The sequence below is a fragment of the Micropterus salmoides genome, unplaced genomic scaffold (genome assembly GCF_014851395.1).
Source record: "Micropterus salmoides isolate LMB-PRFRI ecotype aquatic unplaced genomic scaffold, ASM1485139v1 Ms_hic_scaffold_2, whole genome shotgun sequence".
NCBI classification, from domain to species: Eukaryota; Metazoa; Chordata; class Actinopteri; order Centrarchiformes; family Centrarchidae; genus Micropterus; species Micropterus salmoides.
The window spans coordinates 50,300,892-50,316,998 of record NW_024041150.1 but is presented as its reverse complement, the minus strand read 5'-3'; the positions used below and the strand labels follow the sequence as shown (position 1 = coordinate 50,316,998).

The 16,107-nt window shown below is 41.8% G+C and overlaps 1 long non-coding RNA gene across 1 annotated transcript in view; it reads right to left on the bottom strand.

Annotated features, from left to right (window-relative positions):
• Positions 1-12,468: 12,468 nt before the first annotated feature.
• LOC119912796 overlaps positions 12,469-16,107 on the bottom strand; it is an 18,954-nt gene continuing 15,315 nt past the window's right edge. The window contains exon 2 of the long non-coding RNA XR_005446249.1: positions 12,469-13,264. This is a non-coding gene — a long non-coding RNA (uncharacterized LOC119912796). The remainder of the gene's footprint in view (positions 13,265-16,107) is intronic.

Below are 16,107 nucleotides of genomic sequence, written 5' to 3'. Positions count from 1 at the left end.
GCGTGATGAGACGAAGGTGTGTAAAATGGTCTCGGTGTCCTTAAAAGTTAACATAGATCGAATTTTTGCTATATTTCTAAGTTGATAAAAACATGATTGAACAAGCTTTGTGGTGTGCTGCTCGAAATTTAAATTACTATCAAACCAGACACCAAGGTTCTTTGCCACAGGCTTAATGTGATTTAGTGCATAGTTGAGAACATACAAGCTAAACTGGTGTGCAGCTCTGTCCTGTAGACATACTGTACATGATAGTTCAATTATATTTCAGTTTTTAGGACACTGGTTGTTACAGAAATATTAAATGCTTTGTCATTTAGTCAGAATTTGGGAGTGTAGTTACTCTCCAAGCGTCATCACATGACGCTAATCCATCACAGTCACGTGATAATGTGGAGAGGAATCGGCTAACTTTGCTCTCTACCAGTTTTAGACTGATGCAGTTTGAATGCATTCATGTCTTTTGAGAAACTGATTGCTAGTAGACGTTTTCCCACATTGGACACAGCTATATGGTTTCCTCCCAGTGTGACAATGTCTGTGGACTTCTAGGTAACATAGTCTAGTGAAAGCTTTCCCACACTGGTCACAGCTGTACGGTTTCTCTCCAGTGTGAACAAGTTGGTGGCTTTTAAGGTTACTACCCTGGGAAAACATTTTCCCACATTGTTCACACCAGTACGGTTTTTCTCCATTGTGAACGCGTGTATGGGTTATTAGGTGACCTTTTTGATTGAAGGCTTTCCCACAGTGCTCACAGCTGTACGGTTTCTCTCCAGTGTGAAAACGTACGTGCCGTTTTAGTACATCTAATGTAGTGAACGCTTTCCCACACAGGTCACAGCTGTACGGTTTCTCTCCAGTGTGAACACGTACGTGCCGTTTTAGGACACCTAATGTAGTGAACGTTTTCTCACACAGGTCACAGCTGTACGGTTTCTCTCCAGTGTGAAGTCTCTGATGAATCTTTAAATGTCCAGATCTTGTGAAGGACTCGCCACACTGCTGACAGCGGTGACGTATGGATTTCTCACTTCCTCTCTGTTTCTATAGCAAAAAACAGACATACAGACAGAAAAACAGGTGTCATGGTGGAGCGAGCTATCTGGAACCATAAATTACATTTAGAGCATATATGTGGAACAAAACCCCACAATGTTAAAGTATGACGAATGCATTACCGTCTGTGACAACCAACAGCAGGGATGTGTCCACAGAGGGACTTGGGGTGGCGCAGACGTCTATAGGAATCTGATTAATGACCGTTTCTGGTAACACAGAAAGGGTTAGGGTATACCAGGGGAACCTACTAACAATTTGAGCCAATCAGTGGCAAAAATAAGCACTTAAGCGGACGTACTTGGGCGGGGAGCAATTGCCCTCAAGGATTAAGTTGAAGCCCTGTTTCCCTGCTGCCGACTGTAGCGCACTCGCTCAACACTGGAGAAGTCTCTAAAAACTTTATCCCAATTTATCAAATAGAAACAATAAATGGGAAAATCCCAAACTTAACCTTGTGTCTATTCCAGGAAGCCGGTTTATAAACCTCTCAGGCTAACCCTGTTTGTTTGTGCATGGTGAATGAAAAAAGCCATCATAACAGGAAGTAGCTCACTGAAGCAGTCTGCTTCAAACAAGAGAACCGAGCCTGCACCCGAAGCAACTCCACATTGGTGACCTGCAGCTAGACACCCGTGAATCCTTTTTTTGGACTTCCAGTGAAAAAGTGGCTGCTCCGCAAGTCTCTTAATTGCTTCCCTCACTTGCGTGTTTTCCTTGTGTTTTAGTCCCGCCCACCGGGGATTAATGGAGAGACGCAAGGAACCAAAGCCAGTCGAGAAGGAACAAATAAATATATTGTTGAGAAATAAGAGGTCCTTTCCTCCAAAGTGTCACATGATGCGACCTCCATTTCAGATGACAGCGGCAGCTGATCACAACTTTTAGTCAGTTTTAACAGCTGTAGAGACCTTTTTGCGTCTGCACACATGTTCTGTGTTGATACTAAAAGTCTCAGTTATTACTGCAGAGCAACAGGTTTTCTCTCTGTAGCTGTTATCTGTTTAAGAAACACCTGCACACGAACAACAACCAGCACTCTGTATTTATTAGGGGTAATGCATCTTCACTGGTCTCACGATTCGATTATTTGGTCAACGACTACGATGCGATTGTAAAACGAATACGATATACGAAGTATTTGTAACAATCTAAAGTAGTAGGTAGTAATAAAGTTTTGCTATTTAATGTTATTTCATATAAATGTAGCGAACATTGCAAAGCATAATTACATTATTACTGACCTCTGCTGCTACAGTTGATTATTGTAATCTTGTGTTGAGCACCATGGGCTGAATGCAAAAAATTTAAGTTTTATTTGTGGTTTCAATATAAGACTTAAATGGTTAAATATTTTCAGTGTTTGTATCAGTACATTTTGATCTTTTTAAGCACATTTATGATAACTAGAGCCCAGCTGGCTGATATGAGCTAAAAAAAAAGATGGAGCCTTATTGAATACAATTCATGCTTTGTCTGTCAGCAAGACAGCAGGACAACAACTTCTAAAAGGTTTGTTTTCTGAATGGAGTTCGGATCGATATATATGAATGAAAAATAAAAACTTTGGATGAATATGATGAAGAGCAGTAAACAATAGGTGATGTGACAAATAAAATGCATTGCGTAGTGTTAAAGGATATCAGAATATGAAATGAATAGAAAGCCTGAAACTGAGCTGAAGTCGTCTTTGATGTGAGTTGCATCATTTCAGTTTCCCCTGAAACATTTAGCCTAATAAACTTCGATGGGCGGAGCCTGATTCGACTGTCAATCTCACAGTTGAAGCTTCGCAGTAGAGAGCTGCATTGGGATCCCACGGGACCAAAGACAACCGCGGGGGCGGGCGGTTAAAAAATATACTGCGGGAGTGAAAACACATGTTGCGGGAGCGGGCAGTAATGGTCAAAATCAGCGGAAACGTGATCAAGAAAACTGTCCCGCGCAGGTCTCTACTTCACAGCAAAACAAGGATCATACATTCAACATTTAATGCTGCAAATAAATGTAAAAAGGCATAAAACATAAATGTTTTTGAAGTGCGTGACTAAATCCAAAATTGTAACCCTAACCCTGGGTCGTCAGTGCGCATGTGTAGGCGTAGCGTGCAAGTGTGCAGTGGCAGTGGAGGAACACTTGCTGAGGAGACCGAGCCCCAGCTTCACTGGTGTTGTGCCGAGATATCCGCACCTCGCGGGACTTCCGGATAATTTATCACCGTTGATGAACCACGCAAAGAATATTTTAACGTTTTTAAATAGCCGGCTAACTGAAATAGACCCGCGAAGAACCACAACTTGCACGTAGTCGGATGGCAGCAGGTGTGTAACTCGCAGACTTGCCCTCCTCCTCTGTCTCTCTGATTGGCTGTAAGTTTGAGGCATTAGGAGTGACAATTGTTTAGGCAGAGCCAGCTGTAAAGTTGCAAAGCTCATGCTAGAGTGGACTCGGTAGACAACTGGTAGGCCTAAAGGCTGTCTTAATATTTTCTCCTTAGGTCTGCACAAATCGCGTAGGTGACCTATTTTGGTTTCAAAACGGCAAATTTTGCTGACAATGAGGAGTTTGCATGCCTGTTTATGCTCCTTTTTGTCAGCAGTTTATGTGGTGGTTTGGTTACTAAACCTGGTAAATGTAACCAACTTTAACATACATGTTAACACTGGAATTTCAGATAATTTCCCCAGTCAAAGCACAGAATATGAGGAGAGGCGTCAAGACTTTAGGGAGGTTTACCAACCCTCACCCCAGCCTCAAGCTGATGATACGCGGAGCAACTTTTAGAGATTACTACCGTAATCACCTTCCCCAACCACTCCACCACCCGCCCCGCCCCTATCCATTCAAAACATAGTCGGACTTGCCACTAGCAAGATTGCCCAGCAACATTGCTCAAAAAGTTGCCCCTTGTATCATCAGCATAAAGGGAGAGGACTTAAGTGCTGCATATATAGCTGAGCTACAGGGGGTAGTAGTGCTGGGCGGTAATTAGGTATTATGAGGTATCCTGACATAATTTCAATAGAATTTAAAATTAGATACCGTTTATACCGATATAGTTTGATGCTGAGTTAATTATTATACGTTTCCATAAAGTCCTGTCAGCGGTTGCTCGGCTCTCTCGACAGAGAGCCGGTGGACCCTGCTGAAGACCTGGCATGTAAAAAAAAAACTTTACTTATATATTATTTAAATAAATACAATGTCCCAAACACAATTGCGCAAATACAAGTGAGTCTTCAGAAGACAGTGACAGTAACAGCAATGTGCCCAACAACCAAGCCAACTGCGTAAGGTGTTATCTAGAGCTAGACCCCAGTATCCGATCGTTGGGTACACATTTGATAGTTAATTTTGAGATACGAATGTTGGGGTTTTTTTCCTGCGCGCAGCACTTAACGCTCCAATTGACATCAAAAGGAAAACAAAATGAAGCCCTCAGCTCTGTGGGAGCACTTTAAACTGACTGATGACAATGGCAGTTTAAGAACAGTTAGTAGGCGAATTTTACATAACGTGTTGTTACTTTCCACTACCGGAAACGCTGCTCATCCAGTCTGCTCTCCCTGGACCCACGCCCGGTTAATATAATCACTTAATCTGTCCTGGACCTGCGAGTTGACGGCGTTCCAGTTAACGAGTCAGAAAACCTCGCACGGCCAGCTGTTTACAACTAGTCAGCAGTTGGAGAGCACTTTGTGTACAAATATCTGAGATGCATATGAGTCACAAGAACACAGAAGTACTAATAAACAGTATAAACTACAGCTTTCACTAACTGTTGATACTCCGACAGCCATCTTGGATCACCAAGTCGGAGCAGTGCGGTTCTCCCGACTTCCCAACTCGGAAATTCTACTTAACGGGGGCGTTCCCTTTGAAATTCCCGGCTCAATTTCCAATCACTTCAACACCGCAATAAATATTCCTCTTCTATCCAGTCTCCTCCCTCTTAGTCCTGCACTTTACTAGGTTAGCTGCGAGAAAAGTTAAACACAACCTTTTGTTAATAATAACATGCTGTTTTTATATAGCCTGCATATAACTAAAGCAACTAAGCGCTCTCTCTTTTTCTCTCCCTCTCTCTCTCACACACAGTCAGAAGCATCGAAGCTGGAAAAAAATGACATTCGGGCCAGCCCTAGTGTTGTCGTGTGCAGAGGGCGCACACAGCAGCAGAACAACGTGTGGAGTTTTTACAAGAGCAGCTAACACAGAGAGCTTCAGTTTGCAAGATGTTAGCTAGTTAGATAACGCAAAGCTAAAAATTAACTCACCCTGCATTTGCTATAAGGTTATTTTCTTCGATCAAGCTTCCCTCAGCCCTCTTATAAAAACCAATAAACGACCAGTAAAAGATCTAAGCAGCACGTCTTGTTGTTGTCATTGACCCCAACACACACTGCGCACGCACAGCTGCTTCTGGGAGACTGTCGCTACTGGACAGTATTTACCGTCAGATTATCAAACCCGGTTATCGCGGTAATCAAAATGTGTACGGTACCAATAACAGTCGGGAATTTGACCATCATTAAACTGGTGGCCCTCGCTTCTCAAAAGTACAACAAGTACAAGGTTTAAGTGTTCCAGTCAGTCCTTGTTGTAAGATGATGTACAAAATCATCTCTGCATCCCCTACAGTGGTGATCATCAACTGGCCACATCCAGCCCACCAAAGTTTTACATCTGTCTGGTTGCAAAATAAATAAAAATGAACACCTCCTGCAGCACTCGGACCGAGATCAAGAAAGCAGCTGCGATTGTTCTGTAATAAGGGCTGGGTGATACATTTCTAAATCATTATTTCTTTCAAGTTTAATAGCTGATTTTTGTTCCTGAGTGAAACTTGAAGAAACCAGATGGTTAATTATTTGGTTAAACTTTTCTTTATGGTCAGAAAGTGAAAAACACTTGATGCCAAACAGTGAATCACTTGACAAATCTGAGGTGGAACATTCAAAACTATTATGATAAAATCTGTTTTCAACAAATATGATTATTTAATCTTTTTTTCAGGCCTCTTTCTCCACAAAACAAATATTTTTTTGTAGAATTAAGTGCTAATTTGTCCATGATTCAAATGAATTAAACCAAATATTTTTTGACGATATATTGAACATTATATTGTTATTGAGGAAAATTATATTGTTTTATTGCCCAGCCCTACCTGTAATATATAATAATAAAACACACCTGAACTGAACGACTTAAATTAAGTTTTGATAAATGCCAACTTCTTTCATTCAGTGCGTCACTCTTGACTTCAACCCTTCAGTCGTCGCTCACAAAGCACTACTCCATGTGAGATCAGCACTTTCCACGTGACAGGCTGCACAATTATCAAACCTAATTGTTATTCCTGATCGGCAGACAATAATCTCTGAGCCCGACACTAAACATTTGGCTTCGTTGAATGAAAGATCCCTGGCAAACAAATCCTTTTACTTTATATTACAGATCATAAACCTGACGTTACGTCTTTAACTGAAACATGGTCTGATGAAAACATGGCAGCAGCTCTGATTGAGTCAGAGAGCAGATTAAATTAATGTTTTCTACATTTAGATGCTTGTTGAGCAGCTGTATTGATAAAAATATTGCCTTTTTACGCAAAGGTTTTATTGCACGTACAGTAACGAGCGCAGCCGGGTGCTTTTAGAACCGGGCATCGATCCTCATCGTTAGCTGTCACTGTCTGTATTTCCAGACATTTACACAGTCCATATGTGGTGAAGATGTGCCGGGTGAGAAAGCATCTGTTTTACAATCCAAAACTAAATGGTGATATATGCACAGAGGATGTTAATATAAACTACAAATTTTTTAATGCTAATTGATGTTATTTGGATTTTTAGGATGATAAATGCATCAGTATCCAAGTTAAAGTCTGAAAAGGAACTAATTTCACATCTTATATCAGGAAAGGCGAGCCTGCATCCTGCCACCCGACATTATCCTGGCGTTATGCTGGCAGTTAAACAGCACACAGTCCGACTCTGTCCTCCGAGAGGCATCATTACACCTTTTCCTCTCATATTCAAATTTTATTTTGATATTAAACATGAATTTTACTGACAGACATGTCTAATTTTTATAAATCATGAAAGGGGGAGGATTGTAGAGAGAGCACTGTGGCGTCAGGTGAGACTGTGCAGCAAAGGCAAATTGTGTCTCAGATCATTCAGAGAATAATAACGCAGGCAGACTGTTTGTCACGGTGATAAACTCACCAAACAACAATATAATGACTCTGTTTCACTTTTCACCAGCATTGTTTCTGCTGCGCGCTCCCGACACAACACGGGCTGCACCGCGCATGCGCCGCGCGGCAGACTCACAGCACAAAGAAAAGAGAAACGCTCGTGAGTTTTTCTTTCAGCTTCCTCTCTTCAACATGAAAACAGGAATCACGGAGACACTTTGGAAATCAAACCACGTCAACACAAACCCTGGAGCGGGTTTTCAGGCTCTGATCTCTAACAACAGAATGAACGGATGATACACGGACCCTCGAGACTCTTCCTCGTGTCTTTAGTCTCGTGATGAAGTCATGAACACTGACCTGAACATCGGTGCTATCAGAGCACGAGGCTGCTGTTTGGCTCCTGCGGTCCGGGTTCTGGTTCTCCATCGTCCTGCAGGTCTGTGACTGGTGGACCGTGTTGTCCTGGACTGAGTCTGGATTCTGGTCTCGGAGCACTTCCGGATCCCGCGGAGCCTCCGCGTTCTCGCTGTGACGGCGCCCCGCCCCCTTAGTTACTGTCGCTAAGGCCGTTTAGAAACATGGCTCCTTGATCTTCATGTGTCACATTTAATGTTGAATTTACAAGAAGGCAGAATCATTAAGAGTTTGTCGTAGACAGCGTTTCACAAAGTTTCTAAAGTGTCCTCTAACTCAACAAGTCACTAAACTGCAGGATTGTTGAAGGGAGTCTGGGACTTTCTCCCCGGGCCACAAAGGAGTAGCTATATTACGGTTACTGTTTAAATGGTGAAATCAGATGAAACAGACAGTTTGTTCACAAACATCTGCTGCTTATCTCGGCAGCTTAGAGAGTCCAAACACATTAAGTGTCATGGTTTTTTGCATGTCCAGCTTAGTTCACTTATTACCAATTCTGTCTCATAGCCTTGACTAAAAAAGTTTATCAACTTGTGTCAGAATTGCTTTGATCAAATAACTTCAAAAATTGTCTCATTCCCTGTTTTCTTATCTTAGTTCTTAGTCCTGTTTCTTAGTCCTGTGCATGGTTCAGATATTTCCCATATTCATGCCTTATTTTCAAGTATATTGAAATACGATTTCAGACACCCCTAAAGTGGACCATAGCTTACCTTGATGTAAGTTGAACGTCTTGTCTGCCTGCATGACTTGCAGTGGCTCATTAAAATCCAGTGCATCACACCGGTTAATCAATATAGAGTTTGTTATTTCATTTTAAGTCTTTTTACAATAACGTGATATTTGTTTTCACTCTGGAATTCAAGGCTAGGTAAATGTTAAAATCCAGGTGTGTTATTTCAAATGTATTCATTTTCATTTCAGTCAGTTTTATTCATAACAAAAGTAATCTCACTTTTCATATAGAGCAGATCTGGACCCAACAATTCCCAATTCCTCAACAATGTATGACTACTGCTTTAATGAACGCAGATTCACAGTCAAGAGAAATGGAGTAATTGCTAAAAAAAAAGAGCAAGTTACAACTTGATATGATAACAATTAGGAATTATAGATGATAATGCAGACAGTTTATGAGTGTCCTTGGTTCTGGTTAAGCATTTTTTGGGTCTGTGTTTGAGTATTCACACTTGGTAAACTCTGACTATACAAGTTGTTGTGTAATGAATTTGATTTATCATCATCGAAAGACTACAGACATTAGTTAAACAAACAAGGATAGTGTAAGCATTGTAAGATTTTAGTTCACTGAAGCACGCATTTGCACTGTACTGGGTTTCCTTATGACCTGGGAAAAAAGTTGTCATGGCATAATTGGCGCACTGGTTCTTCGTCTTAGTTCTTTGTCTTAGAGGGCTTTCGCACCTACCTCATTTGGTCAGGATTTTTGGACTTTTCAGTTTGGTCTGAACCAAAAATACGGGTGTGAAACCTCCCCTGGACAACAGTCCGGGCCAAACAGACGACAAGAGGTAGTTTCGGTCTGGATCGAACTGAATGGTTCGGTTCGTTTCTGGTGTGAAAGCATTTTTTGGATGGTTCGGACTTTCAGATCATTTACAGGAAGTTCAGCGTTCGCACAAGGATGTTTAATTGCGACTAGCCTTCAGTATAGTTGGTGCTGCAGGTAGTAAGGCCATAAAAATAACAACAACATAGTGGTGGCAAATAGGCCTATGTTAATTTTTTATTCATTCATTCTTGTCGAAGATACCGGCTGAACTATTTAATAAACCAATCAATGTCAAGTATAGGGAGACGCAGCCCACATAGATGACAACGACGGGACGCAAGTGTGTCATGTAAAGTCCCAAAACAACCGTATGTATCAAAACATGAACTTAGGTTCGGACCTTGGTGCGGACCTTCAGGTGTGAAAGTCCCCTTAGTGTGTAGTCCTGGTTCTGTGCCATAGTTCTGTGTCTCAGTTGTTAGATCTAGAAACTAGTCTGTTTCCCGTTTAGGTTTCACATGTGTTCTAGTTCTTCCATCCACCCCTGATGTTGTTTGTTCTTGGTATGTTTGTCTATGTGTGCTCTGTCTGTTCACTCCATGTGTCTGTTGTCTTGCTTCCTGTTTTAATCTGAAGTAGTTTGCGTTTGCTGTCTGTGTCTAGTTTTGCTTCATGTTTCTTTTTTCACCTTGATGTGGTCCAACTGTTTTGTGTTCAAGCACTGCCTGGGTTATTATTTCAACTTGTTTCCTTGGATTTGATTTGGACTTAGCCACTGCTTGGAAGTGGGCTCACTTTTCTTTAATAAATCACTGAACTGAACCTGCTCTGCTCCAGAGTCCCGCATTTGAGTCGTCCACCTGTTCACATATACACATACACACACGGAAATCCTGACACACAGTGAAGCTGTTTGTTCACTTAAAGGTTCAGTGTCTAATGTTTCTGAGATCTTATACATTGAATTACCTTAGAATGAGACATTTAGATCTACATAACAGTGGGCACCCCTTCTATGGAGGTCGCCACGTTGTGACAAACAACGCTACAGAGAGATATTTTGGGTCAATAAATGCAAATCAGTCACAGTTGAGAAAGGCACAGTGACACTGTGTCCAAAGATACTGCCCAAAAGCTAAGGAGTGGTGCGTAGACAATGTTAAATAAGCTTTAGAAAAGATATTTAGAGTATTTGTTTGGTCAAAGATTAGTGACGTAACTTCTTTGGATGGTTTCCCAGATAAAGACTTTGTAGCCAAGGTTCCACAGTAAATTAGAACTTCTGCAAGAACCAACCAAGTTCCCCTTTTATTCAGTTTATTAGACAATAAAAACAAAATGCTATAACTCTACCAAGATCTACTCTGCCTCCTGTTTTCATTCCCATCAATGCCCAGCCCCTGACCCACAGACCCCAACCTGCTCATACCAGCAGCGGTCTGCCTCCAGTTACCAGACCTTCTGCAGACCGGGTCGCCAGCAGAATACCAGCCAGTCAGGCCACCTCCTTTTATGAGACCTATGAGGCCCACGCTGAGAGGAGAACGCGCCCAGATCTGGAGAGGTGGAGGAGACTGAAGGAGAAGAAACTTTGAAAATAAGATCTTCACCACCCAAACAGCCATGAGCCAATTACTAAAGGACAAGAAAGAAGAATAGAACTACTTTAAAATGTTCAGCCCAAATAAAACATCTTATATCTGTGTTATCATTTTGTCATTCTCTAAGTATTTTGCATTTTGGTTAGTCAGTCTAAGCCAATATGACTACACCTCGGGAGATCACTGTTACCCTGAGATCCCCTGCATGACTTGGCCTGGTTGCTAGTCTCACACTTTCCATGAGCTTTCATGTGGAGGCACAGCAGCATGACTGAGAAGCAGTACCATTAAAATGTAAATATGTTAGACCATCCGTCCATCCATCATCAACCGCTTATCCTGCGTACAGGGTCGCAGGGGGCGGAAAGCTCTGGCATCATGCCAGCTGCCACACAGAGCCTTCTCTGACTGTCACAAAAGCCAGTCAACTTCACTGAATGAATGTTCCTCGTAGTTGAGATAAGCAATAGGGTTTTCTAAGTGTGGCTTTCGAATAGGTATGTGGCACCCAATGCAAACAGTTATGGGGGAACCAGCCCGTGCAAATCCTGACCCTGACTTAAGTATGGCTTAAGCCCCACAGGCCTCGTGTGCATTAACTAGTGAACAAAACTCATGTTAATGTGTCATTTAGGTAGAATTGCTTATAGTAAATCCGCCTGCCACACTCCTAAAACGGTGTTTCCCAACCCTCTCCGGAGTCTGGAGTCCTGTACCACGAAGCAGGATTTGAGCTTATCCAGGTAACTTCGGGGTTAACGCTGGGTTTTCAGCACCACGAAGGTGGTTCACTTCTTACTGGGGTAGATCTCCATGGTAAACTTATCCTGAACAGGTTAGCTGTTCAGGATAAGAGATCAACTCTATTAAAACTGACCAATCAGCTCTCTGGAAAATGACATCCCCATCTGTAGGAAATCCCACAGACAGTTTTAGCCAATAGGCTGCTTTATGTTTGCTGTGGTGATGTGGAGAAACTCTAGAGGCTAAAGCGACATCATCCTACAGAGACTGATTAAAAGCCTTAAGCTATTGTTGCCTACAGGTTTTTACAGTAGGCTGAGTCTACTTACTGCTTTGAGATGTGTTTAATATCCCATTTTATTCATCATCAATTTCATCAGCAACAAAAAAGGCAGATGTCGCGAGACCGGCCATTGTTCTCAGCTCACGCCAGTCGTTTTTATACCCCGCAGCTGCAGTCGCCTGCAGCTCACGTTAGACCATCAAGTCGGCAAAACTCCGCCACAGTCCTCTCGAATGCACCTATAGGTTGGTGTGTTTTTGTGAAGGAAGCGCCATCTCATGGTGAAACCCTGCAGCTGAATGAAAGGGGCTTGAATGGGCGTTTCCTGTGAATCTCCCAGTGGCTGATAACAGCTGCAGCTGTTTTCCATTGTGATATTTGTGGCTCATTCTAATGCGTGCAGTCAAACAAACTTTATTTATACAGACACAGAAAAGTCAGCAGCTGTAGTAAATCATAACCACTGACAGGAAGTTAAGAGTCAAGTTAAACCACATCAGAACTTTCTACACCGCCATGATTTAGAAGCTGCTGTGTTTACATTTTGGACCTGTCAGAATTTATCATATTTTCTGAAGATCCACAAGAAATATTGTTGAAAGGAAACAGTTCATTAAACGTCCAGTTTGAAATGATGAGTCAAAGCTTCTCTTTGTGTCGACTAATTTAATGAGAACATTGAAAAGGACTCGAGTCTCCTGCTCAGATTATTACAGCACCAACCCCAAAGTTAAACAGAAAGCAACACATTTACTGACAGAACAGAAAGCAAAAAGCTGTTAAAATGGAGTCAGATAATGAAGACACGATAATATTTGATTAAGTCAGACTTTTACAACAACAACGGTTTGTTCACACTGAACACAAATGTCATCTGTAGTGTTTTCGTAGTCCCCGTTTATTCAGCGCCTCTTCCACCTCACTGGACACTGGATCAAACTACAGCAGTTAAACCCAGAGGCCTCCAGTGGACCTGGTCCAGGCCTCAGAAACATGTGGACTTTGTGTTTTTAGGGTTTTTTTGTCTTCAGTGTTGACATTTGGAGCAGGTATAAACAGACGTCATGTGATCTAGTTAGTTTGAAGCGTACCGAGTCCTTCAGACGTTGATCTCAGAACTCAGCAGAAACATCTTTAGTCTCTTTCCTCCAGTTTTTCTTGTCTCTCTGTTCATCCATCAAAGATAAAGCTGATTTTTCATTTTAGCTGAAAAATTTCTTTTTAGCAGTAATGTCTTCACCTCAACTGGCGCCGTCTTTAACAAATCTGCGGCTCTTTGCTTTGACTAGAAATGGCTTTGCTTTCAGTCTGAACAAACAGATTCAAAACCACATTCAGCAACAGGAAATGACAGATCAAAATACACAACTACTCTATATACATTTAACACATTTAAAATCTGGAGAAGAAAATGTAAAGTAACCAAAGGAACAAGAAATGACCTGTTTAAGACCCAGATTTTCCTCCAAACAAGACTGATGATGCTTTCAAGCCATGGGAAAGTGAGGGCCCCACAAGATTTTACCAAATGTATAATTAAGGAGTGGACTCTTCAGAAGATACAGATAATAGGTATTAGTATTTGAGAGAAAAAGTCCACATGAGAACTCTTGGAGACCTCCACCTCTTCTGAGATACAAGACTCAACAAAGCCACAACCCCAAAAGCACAACTGGACACATCTAACAAATGCTCTAAGATATAAAACTGAACATGTGTACTATACTAAACAAAAACAGGAACTGTATCAATGATATGTATCGACACAAAAAAGGAAAATAAAACGATAAAAAAAGAATAAATAAAAATCCACACATTTTCATCCTTTGTGGATTTTTTATTTTACTAAAACACAACAAGAATAAAATATGTATGAAGCTCATAGAAACAATATTTCATCAAGCTTGTAGCTTCATTTTGACCTTGGGGAACACATCTGTAATGAATGAGTCTAAACTCAAGCCTCACATACTAACTCTTTATTAGAGCTTTTGACCACATCCCATGGCCTTTGTAACCCATTAAGACCTATGGTGCTCTCCAGAAAAGCTTTCTAAAACCTAAACCTAATATTTTTAGATTTTATATAAACATTTGAGAGCGTCCACCTTTTGCTTCTATTGGAAATTATTGTCTTTGTGTTTACTCAAATGAAAAAACAAAGAAAATTGTTATTATTGTAATTATTATTACCTCCAGACCATTGAAAATCTGTCTCTTATTGGGGGTAAATTTGTCTGAAAAATCTACTTTTTTCCCCACTTGCAGCTGAAGATGCCCACAGTGACACAGCCCAATGCAGGTTTTCATTTCTTTCACCAACAGTTGTCTACTTGCTGCTGGATGGAGTTTCGCTCATGCTTTGTTATGCATTCGCTCAGCTCACCAGCCATTATAACTGTCTGAAGCACAGCTTTGGAAACTTGCGGTCCACACAAAGGCCAAAAACATATAAAAAATACAAATCCCATAATACATTTCACTTCCCCCACTTGTATTTCAGCGTATAATGATCTCATAAGTCATGTGTCTTGAAACAGGGACATCTACTAAAAACGGCCACATGTTGCATCTGGCCTTCAAAGGTAGAAGCACAAACCTTGCAGCCGATCTCAGAGGGAAAAAGCACGCACACGTTGCATCTCGTCTTAATGAGTTAAGCAAACTGAACTTTCTCAGTTGTCATCACACGACTCTAGCGCAGCACGGTCACATGATAACAGGTGGTTGTATTCAGGTGGAGATGGAAACCTCTGTATCTGTTCACAGACGCTCTCTGGTGTCAGGATGTAAATCTCCTCCTTGATCTTTGTCGACTCGTGCTTAGGAGCTGCCGGGGCACAGTGAACAGGAGCTACCTCGATAGTACAACGAGCGACTGAAGAGGTCACTTTGTGCTCTGGAAAATTGTGATGAGTATTTCTCACATTTTCTTGGGGCTGACCCACTTCTTCCAGGACCCTCCTTCCAGCAGATAGGTAAGGGTGGGTGGCATCTTAGCTTCATAGCTAGAGTGCAACAACAGGATTTTGGGGGGGCAGACTAATAAGTCACCAGGGGGGGTGGGTTCAACTCCGGTTCAACTCCCACTGTGACACGTCCACCAATGTGTGAGAGAGCAAGACACTTGACCCCGAGTTGCTCCAATATATAGCAATTATAAGTTGGATAACGGTGTCAGCTAAATTAATAAATATATGATCACAATAACATGCAGGCTGAATGTAAAGTTACTGTCGTCTATTCCTCAGTTTGTAGAGAAGCTCTCAATATAACAACACAGCTGTCAGGACATGAGGAGGAGGCAGCAGGAGGCTCTTAATACACTCACCTCAAGGATTATTAGGAACACCTGTTCAATTTCTTTATTAATGCAATTATCTAATCAACTAATCACATGGCAGTTGCTTCAATGCATTTAGGGGTGTGGTCCTGGTCAAGACAATCTCCTGAACTCCGAACTGAATGTCAGAATGGAAAAGAAAGGTGATTTAAGCAATTTTGAGCGTGGCATGGTTGTTGGTGCCAGACGGGCCGGTCTGAGTATTTCACAATCTGCTCAGTTACTGGGATTTTCACGCACAACCATTTCTAGGGTTTACAAAGAATGGTGTGAAAAAGGGAAAAACATCCAGTATGCGGCAGTCCTGTGGGCGAAAATGCCTTGTTGATGCTAGAGGTCAGAGGAGAATGGGCCGACTGATTCAAGCTGATAGAAGAGCAACTTTGACTGAAATAACCACTCGTTACAACCGAGGTATGCAGAAAAGCATTTGTGAAGCTACAACACGCACAACCTTGAGGCGGATGGGCTACAACAGCAGAAGACCCCACCGGGTACCACTCATCTCCACTACAAATAGGAAAAAGAAGCTACAATTTGCAAGAGCTCACCAAAATTGGACAGTTGAAAACTGGAAAAATGTTTCCTGGTCTGATGAGTCTCGATTTCTGTTGAGACATTCAGATGGTAGAGTCAGAATTTGGCGTAAACAGAATGAGAACATGGATCCATCATGCCTTGTTACCACTGAGCAGGCTGGTGGTGGTGGTGTAATGGTGTGGGGGATGTTTTCTTGGCACACTTTAGGCCCCTTAGTGCCAATTGGGCATCGTTTAAATGCCACGGCCTACCTGAGCATTGTTTCTGACCATGTCCATCCCTTTATGGCCACCATGTACCCATCCTCTGATGGCTACTTCCAGCAGGATAATGCACCATGATACAAAGCTCGAATCATTTCAAATTGGTTTCTTGAACATGACAATGAGTTCACTGCACTAA